Source organism: Cyphomyrmex costatus, unplaced genomic scaffold (genome assembly GCF_001594065.2).
Source record: "Cyphomyrmex costatus isolate MS0001 unplaced genomic scaffold, Ccosl1.0 scaffold683, whole genome shotgun sequence".
NCBI classification, from domain to species: Eukaryota; Metazoa; Arthropoda; class Insecta; order Hymenoptera; family Formicidae; genus Cyphomyrmex; species Cyphomyrmex costatus.
The window spans coordinates 245,643-254,279 of NW_017280248.1; positions in this window are offsets into that span (position 1 = coordinate 245,643).

Sequence of the window (8,637 nt, forward strand, 5' to 3'; positions counted from 1 at the left end):
GACCGATTTGTTTATCACGTGTAATATACTTACGGACTCTTGACACGTGATACGCAGACGTGATAGAGCACAGTCGGAAACGATTCGTCGAGAGATGTGGTGTACGACATTAAATCAATCTCTCTCTCTCTCTCTCTCTCTCTCTCTCTCTCTCTCTCTCTCTCTCTCCTTCATATTATTTCTAAAAAAAACGCCGCCGGCTAACGAATCCGCCTTCCCTGTTTATGTTTCAGGTGAGTCATTGTTACAAAAAAAAGGAGGTGCGCTCTTCATGTAGCACAGTGGACAGCACTGCTTTTGTAAGATGAGAGTTATAAAGTCTACTGGGTATGTAATCCTTCAGAGACTATACATATACCTATGTTGCATTTTATTTTATAAGCGCTAAAAAAATTATTTAGGTTTTACATGCAGTGCAAACATTGCACTGGGGAATTACTGTGCGCAGCTTAATTGCATTTATAAGAATGCGGTTTTTCTCATTTTTACATATTTTTATTTGTATTTTTTATATCGCTCTTTTATTTCACAACTAAAGAGATGTGATTTTCATATTATATTATTATCATGATTGAGTTAGGTAAACGTTATCCTATTAATCATAAAAAATGAACATTAATTGAATTTTATTTTAAAAAATCACCAAATAACTTGACAGAACGGTTTACAAAATAACATTTGATCATGTTAAGAATATATTCTTTTAGCCGATATTATTCGATTAGTTAACAATTTTCTGTTAAAAACTAATTTTTCTTGTTTTCTGGGTAACTTAATCTTTTGTGTTATTTTCAAGATAATGGAGCGGTCCATTTTATGATACATAATGTAATTTCTCATTGTATTTAACCACTGTAGTATTGTACTAAGGTGAAATGAAATGTTTTGTGCTCTTTCTCGAAAAAAGCTTCTGCTGACTAGTTAACAAATTGAAAGTAGAGCACTAAAGCTATTCTATACGATTTTCTCCCGATTAATTCATGAACACTGAAGACTGAAGTTTTCCTACTAAGAATTCGTTATCTTTAGGTAATGTAATTTTGTTGCTTGTGCCAATATAGTATATTCCGCGTTTGCTGCCTGAAATTTTCTGCGCATGAATCGGATGAGTTGACAAGATTTTTTTCTGAGTTTCATGGCGATGTCTATTTATGGAATAAATCACGAGTTCGCAATTTGCCATGACGAATGATACAACTCGCGACCGTGTTACCGAATTGGGTAACACGAATTAAAATATGAAGGAGGCACGTGCTTACTTTCCACCACTCTCGTACAATCCTGATTAATAGCCGGATAATATCGTTGAACCGGTGATATTCGCGCCGTACGTCTTTCAGTCGACATTTGCGGTCTTCGAATGCACGAGGTTCGAAAAGACGCGGATACTTTGATGTGCAAATTTCTCAAATTGATCTTTGCCTTTTGCATTTGAAAACGCTCAAAATTTATCGGATTATTATTTTCTCGCTTTATCTCTTTATTACATTATACCGGTTTATCGTACAGAGCAAAGTAAATATTGTCGCATGACCCTCTTTTAATACGGCATCACGGAGCGTACAGTCATTTTGTATTTCCAGTCACGTTTGCGACAATTTGTACCGTTTCTCTCTAGGGTGGCTCTGTGAATCGTGATGTTGCACCCGACAAATTAAACATTTATTTATATCATAATAAAAAAACATATGTGACTACACACAGTAAAATGTTTCAAATTTTTTGTTTGATTTTCTTTTTTTCTTTACGTAAATCGTATAGATTAAATAGTTAAATTATTTATTAAAATTATGTTATTTATTAACTGAAAAGAATCTTACTAAAAAATTCTATTTTGTAAATTGCTACAAGATTCTCTAAGCATTACTTGATAAATTTACTGTTAAATTAGAATCGTGAAGTATTTCTCTGGTAGGTACCTGACACAATCGATGCGACAGTGCAGAGATTCTAACGTTAAAAACTTTCGCATCTAGGTAATCTCGCGTCAGTCAAGAAGAGACGGTACAAGCAAATTGGAGTCGGATGCTCTTAACTCTTCTTACTTAGAAAGGAAATCGGATAGACAGTTACGAGATGCAAATTGCATACCGTCGCATCAGAATTTATAAGCTTAGCCTGTAGTTGTTCCTTATCCGTTTTCTTCTCATATATTCTCTTTGACAATTTGTATGTTCCATATTTAATATAGATTACGTGATTAATCTAGATTAATCGATATTCGATTACTACATTAAAAGTCAATAAAATATGAGGTATTTTATATTAAGAAGTGAATTATGCATAATGAACAAGTTTTTCTTTAATTCTTTAGAACACTTTACACAAAATCTTATTATTTTAGTGTAATTCAAACAATGAGGCAATGATTATAATTTTTTTTACACAATGAAACTACAACACGTTTTGTATTTGTTAAAATCGATTCTTGTTAAAATTGTTGCGTTGAATTTTTAATGTGCCTGAATGTTAATTTAATATAATACGATTGTATATTATATTTGAACACTTTATGATAGATGAACGATATTTAACATTTCTTAGAGCTAAAGTAACAATTTATGAGTAAATGAATAATTAATATAAAAATAACAATATATTTAATAAAATAAAAGCAATTATAAGGCTCAACATGTATAAAACAGTATAAATATAAAGAGGGCAACGAGCCAAGTAAATTGACAGACAATTTAATTTAAACAATCATATGAACGTATCAAAAACAAACGTTTCGATTCCGATCGGATCATTTTCAATGTTACATAAAATATGAAGTATTATAAATTAAAATATATTATATACATATTTTTTCTTCATTAAGTCAAAATATTCTCAATTCAATGCAAAATTTAGTCAATGTTGGTGCCGTAAGCATAATCAATCCTTGTCAATAATAAAAGAAGTAACATGTCCATAAATAAAAATTCCAAGTCACAATAATAAAAAAATATTACATTTAAAAATTAAATAAAATAATTTTAAACAGCGTACCAAAATGAGCATAGCACTGATTTTTGTAATGACAAATAAGGTAATGTCGATGGTAGAAATATTATATATTTTAAAACATATAAGTTCTTAGATAAATGGAATAAAATGTATTAATTTAATATTGCAAAGGTGTTAGAAGATTTTAGAGGATATTCAACATAATTTCGAGTTAGATAATTATTAAATTAACGGTAGAGAAATGAAAATATTCCGAAATATTTCAAAATTTTGTAATAAACCAGCCATCATACTAGACCTGTCTTCGCTCACGGCTAGTTTTCACTCTACACTACTTTCTACAAAGAGCTCTCAGCTTCCCACCGCGGTGCTTACTTTTAAGGTTCACCGATATAAAACTCTCCAAAGTAGAACTTTGCTACATACAGCCAGATTGAAATGGAAAGTACTGGCGCGCAAACTTTCACGTAGATTTGTCCGCATAGTTTGTGCCCTTTTATAGCAACGTTAATATTCTGTTCAACGATCGTTCCTTAAAAGAATGGTACCGACTTATCGCCAATCGCATTCCAATATTGGTTTTACAGTATATACGTTAATTGAAGTCTTTTTCTCAATTCTACGATAAATTCGCTTCGTCAATTTGGCGTAATTCTACTAGACAACATTTAATGAATAATTTTTAAAGCAATTTGACAAAATCATGAATCAGCGGCTTCGATGCTTACTCAGCAAGTTCCTTCGTCGGATCTCGATTCATCTTCCGCTTAGGTATTCCACCCTCGGGCTCTCTTATCCCGATCAACGAAGTATCCTCTTGTTTGGATCGACAGACGTCGCTCGGTTTTACCAACTCTTTCGAATTTTACCCTTTCTATTTTCGTCTTGGTTGTGTTCGTCATAAAGAGCCGAGAATCTTTCCAGCATTTCCCCGATAATCGATTATTAATACCGGAAAAAGTAATCGATTATTATATATGAATTTAATTTAATTTATTTTAATTTAACATTTATATTTATACATTATATAATTTTATCATAATACTATATATATAATATCGCATGATACAAAAGCGCGTATCCGGTCGAAATTGATCGGTTATACGGATCATATGACATCGTGTTGCAATCTAACGCCTGTAGCCTAGCCCTGCTGGGAAAACTGATAGGAAAGGCGAGAGGGATAGGCAGATGGATAAAGAACCTCGTGCGATTCGTCAGGCGGACCGTAACAATGTATCTTTGTCATTGATTAGATGTAGACAGGACGATAAGCGAAAGACATCATCGCTGAACAATCGACCAAGCGTATCTTTCTCATCTCTCTCTCTCTCTCTCTCTCTCTCTCTCTCTCTCTCTCTCTCTCTCTCTCTCTCTCTCTACTCTCTCTCTCTCTCTCTCTCTCTCTCTCTCTCCCCCCTCTCTCCCTCCCTCTCTTTCTCTCTCGATGTACCACGGTAGCTAGGCAATGACACTGCGCTTGGCTGCGCCACGATGCGCCGCGATGCGCCGACACGTTGCAAATTTGCACCGCACCACCTTGAACGCGGAGCGCCGACCGCGATGCAGCCGCGGCTAATGTGTATCCGGGATTCTGGGGAGGGATTAGAGAGAACGAGAGACAGAGAAGACAAAGAGGAGGGTGATGCGCTTCTTAGTGAAAAAAGACAGAGAGAGATCATCTTAACCAGAAAACATCGACTAACATAGTGGTAGAAAGTGCGTATGTATTCTTAAATACATGTATAGGTATACGTGTGCGTAGTTTCTTCCTCTCGATGGACGTTCGTGCGAGGAAACCTATGGGAATCGTCGTAAGTCTTCGAATCTTTCTTTTTTTCTGTTCTTTTCCGTCGCGGTGATTAGACGAAGCGTGTATGTCGTAAGTCGCGATTGTCGAGTCGTATCCTCTGCCTGATTGGCGCAGCGTTCTTTCTCGCCGATGGAGCGTGACTCCGATATTCATCTTCGTGCGCGCGACGTTTATTTATGAGTGCGGGTGAAAAACGGAATTACATTATCTTCACCGATGTCGAAGGAGCCCACCAAAATACGTTCTTAAGCTTAATAGAATGCAGTAGCTTCGACGGCGATGTAATAGTCCCGCGGGAGAGAAGGATAAAAAAGGTATTATCACCGGGAATACCGGTGGTGACAAAGTACAATCTCTTTCTAAAGTATGACGATCATAATTGTAAATATCGTAAACGTAAAACTTGAACTTTTTGTCAGCTCGATCAAGTTAGATATAATCAAAGCTGCCGAACAACATTAATGATAAATGTCGTTTAATATTAATTGAATTAATTGCTACAATGCGCTATGGTGTTAGATGATTAATCAATATGCTTGACCTAAATTGCTGCGCGCGCTGTCAATTGACCGCGATCATACGTTGATATATTTTATTATGGCGCTCTCAAGCTTGATAAATTATAATTAAATGTCCATATCCGTGATAGACATAGAATGATATGAGCATAATCGAGAAGACGGCGGAGAAATTACGGTGTACATACACAGGGCTGAAATTCGCGTTCCCAGACAATGATGCCTTTGTAGTTGCAAAACTGATGGAAACCTCCGCGCGGCAAACTATCTCCTGACCTTTCGGCTTCCTGCACCGCTAACCCGCTGCATCGCGGTGGTCGTCGCTATACTTTCTCCTTCGCAAACGAATTAAATACTGTGAGATGCTTCTGACATTCCCGCTCGTCGGCCGGAATGCCCGCCGTTTGTTGGGCCGTCCAGTCTGCAAATTTGCCGGCAGAGAACCGTGCACAATTCTTTTTTGTATACAAAACGTGGCAGTGCAGAATATACCAGATTATTTTTGTTCCGTGCCTCTTTAATCCTCCGTAGCTGACACAAAAGTTTCTAACACTGTTACTACACTGGGTCTGTGAGATTTATTTAATATATGTTGAGTAAAAGGCGCTAATTAATTTCAAAGAACCAAAATGTGCCATCATTTGTATTTAAAAAAATAAATATTAAATTCATTTTAATAAGAATAATCTAAATTTACAGATGTATTATAATATAAAGAGTGATAAAGAGATTTATAATTGAATTCAATCGACCCACCGTCAGCTCCGGAAGGATATAATTTTATTAAATGGGTCCAATAGACCGACGTCTACTCCGGAGAGTTAAAACAGCTAACTATATTTATGAGAAAAACAAGTTTAGGTACACGTTTTGTTGACCTTCTAGGAATGGCATAATCATTAAAAGAACATTTCTTTTATATTAACTTTTGCTAAAAGATGTTCTGCAAAAAAAGAATCTATCTAATCTATCGATAAATAATTTATCGAATATTCTTTGTGCGTATATCCTTTCTAATGAAACTATATATTTCAGTGTTTATATATATGCTAAATATATCCTCAATTGTAAGTAATCGCACAGATTTTGATTTTACCCCAAATTTATTCCAAATTAATTAATTTCAAAGTAAATGTTGACAAAATATGCAAAGTAGTATGTTTGCCCCTACAGAATTAAGGCTGCTAAATGTTATAAACGCTTTTCAACTAATGTCGCAATAAGATGGTATAATTACTGTCTAATGTTCTCGAATGACTTGACGAAAGCCTACTTGCAGATGACAGTACGATCGATCGTATCAAATGGCATAAATCACAGCGCGATGTACTACGTTGTGCATTATAGATTAGCATACATGCATTACCGTGGGTGTGCAAATGAGGTAATAAATGAGGCGATTAAGTTTTCGCCGCAAAGAAGCGTGTAATGACGCGGCGAATGAACGTGGGTCTCGCAATTATTCATGGATCTCTCTCGCAATAGGTCGCGAGCCAGAGGTACGGCGGGAACGGCCGACAAATTATTTGCCCACGAAAATTATTTCGTGCCGCTCGTTATTAGAAATAGTCGCCAAAGTCTGATTAGTGGAAGTCGTAAATCAATCTCGCATAAGCCTGACCGCATATGCAAGAAGACACGCCGCCGGACTGACATTCTCGTTTCGACTTGAATCGCGTGTGCGAAACGTGCTGCTTGCATAGCCGATTAACGCGCGACTAATAGGCATCATTAACTTTTACCGTGGCGGAATATTATCGCCGTTCCCACTCGGGTTTTATCATCTACCTGTCTCTTTGCGGTGGATGCGCCGCGATTTGCCGGCCCCGTCTTGAAAACTGAGCTCTCGCGACGACGAAGATAAAAGCGATTTGATTAAATAGATATGCCGGCGTCTAATTATCTAGTTATACCGTGTTGCCCACAGATAGCCCACAGAGATTGTCGATATTGCCGCTTCATCGAATCCGCACAAAGCGAAGGAAATTGAGAAACGTCGTAGGTCACTCTCGCGAAAGTTGCGTCGCTCCGTGATTAAAGCTGAAAGGCTCCTAATTGACTGTCTCGAATTTCTCCTTTCCTTCACAATTTCTAACGGCCAAAACAAAGCGTTCCGTCAGCTTGGTTGATTATCAAGTTTGTCGAAAGAATACACATCAAATGAATTTAAATTCCGGTTCGACGTGTGTATGTAATTTGTGTCCTTAATTCGTGTGCGAGCGGAGTAAGCGTGAGATCTGCAGTTTCAATTCATTCGTACGAGCTTTCGCGCCGAATTATATGCGTTTTATCATGTCTGTAGATAGAGAGTTCTCCGCTCGGCGTTTCCCTCGTCGATCGCGATTATATCACACGGATCAATTTCGACCGTGGGTCTTTAAAAAAAACCTGTTTGCAAGAGACGACGCGTTTCTCAGCAGTGACGGTACTACGACTGGAGGAGCTGCATCGTGAATGGCGATGGGACGAGCGGCATTTGTAACAATGATGGGCCCGCGTCGAACGGCGAACGGCGAGTGTCCGTGTTAAAGCCACGGGTAATGATGGCGCGCTCGTGGTGGTGATGGTGATGGTGGTGGTGATGACGATGCCGGCTGGAAACGACGAACGCTGTTGATGCCCGGTGATGCACGCCAAGGGAGCGAGACTCGGCCAAACATAAGGCGTCTTACGGAGTAACTGGATGCAGTCTCGATACTCGTCAAACCAGTTTTATCAGCTACTACTTCCTTCGGGATCCGAGTGGCTGCAGCGTGCAGGTACGGTCAAGATGTGCACAACCTCTTAACTGCGACTTACACCTTGCAGCCATTGCATTTCAGGGACCACAATGCCAGGCCCGTAACATTGAATTCTACCTTTTTAAAAAATTACGTCTTTCTGTGCTCTCCGTGTCGTCGGGATGCGCTTCTCTTATAAACTCCCGTCCTTTATTCGGACCTTCCACGAAAAACTTCCTCGCCATTGTGGCCGCTGATCCTCTCGAAGGCAATTTCGCTTGTACGCAACACGGACGCAATACACACGCGTTATTCTTCTCGTCCTGCTACTGCAGCCGCCCGTCTCGTTTGATCAACGAAAAGCAAGATCATCTTCCTGAGCGTTTAAGCTCAAGTACAAAGAATTCACCAAAGTGACCAAACGCGGTATAACGGATTATCTTTTTTATAATATAAAAGAGTCGATCTGTCTGTTAGCCACCTATATATAGTTGAAAGGTCCTGAATTAAAAAATTTTTAATGGATATTAAAGAAATGGTACAATACAATTCTGATTGTCAAGAGACATTTTTGATTATGGTTTAAAGCAAAAGATATTGACAATGTGATTGATCAAATTACTCAGCATCCATAAAT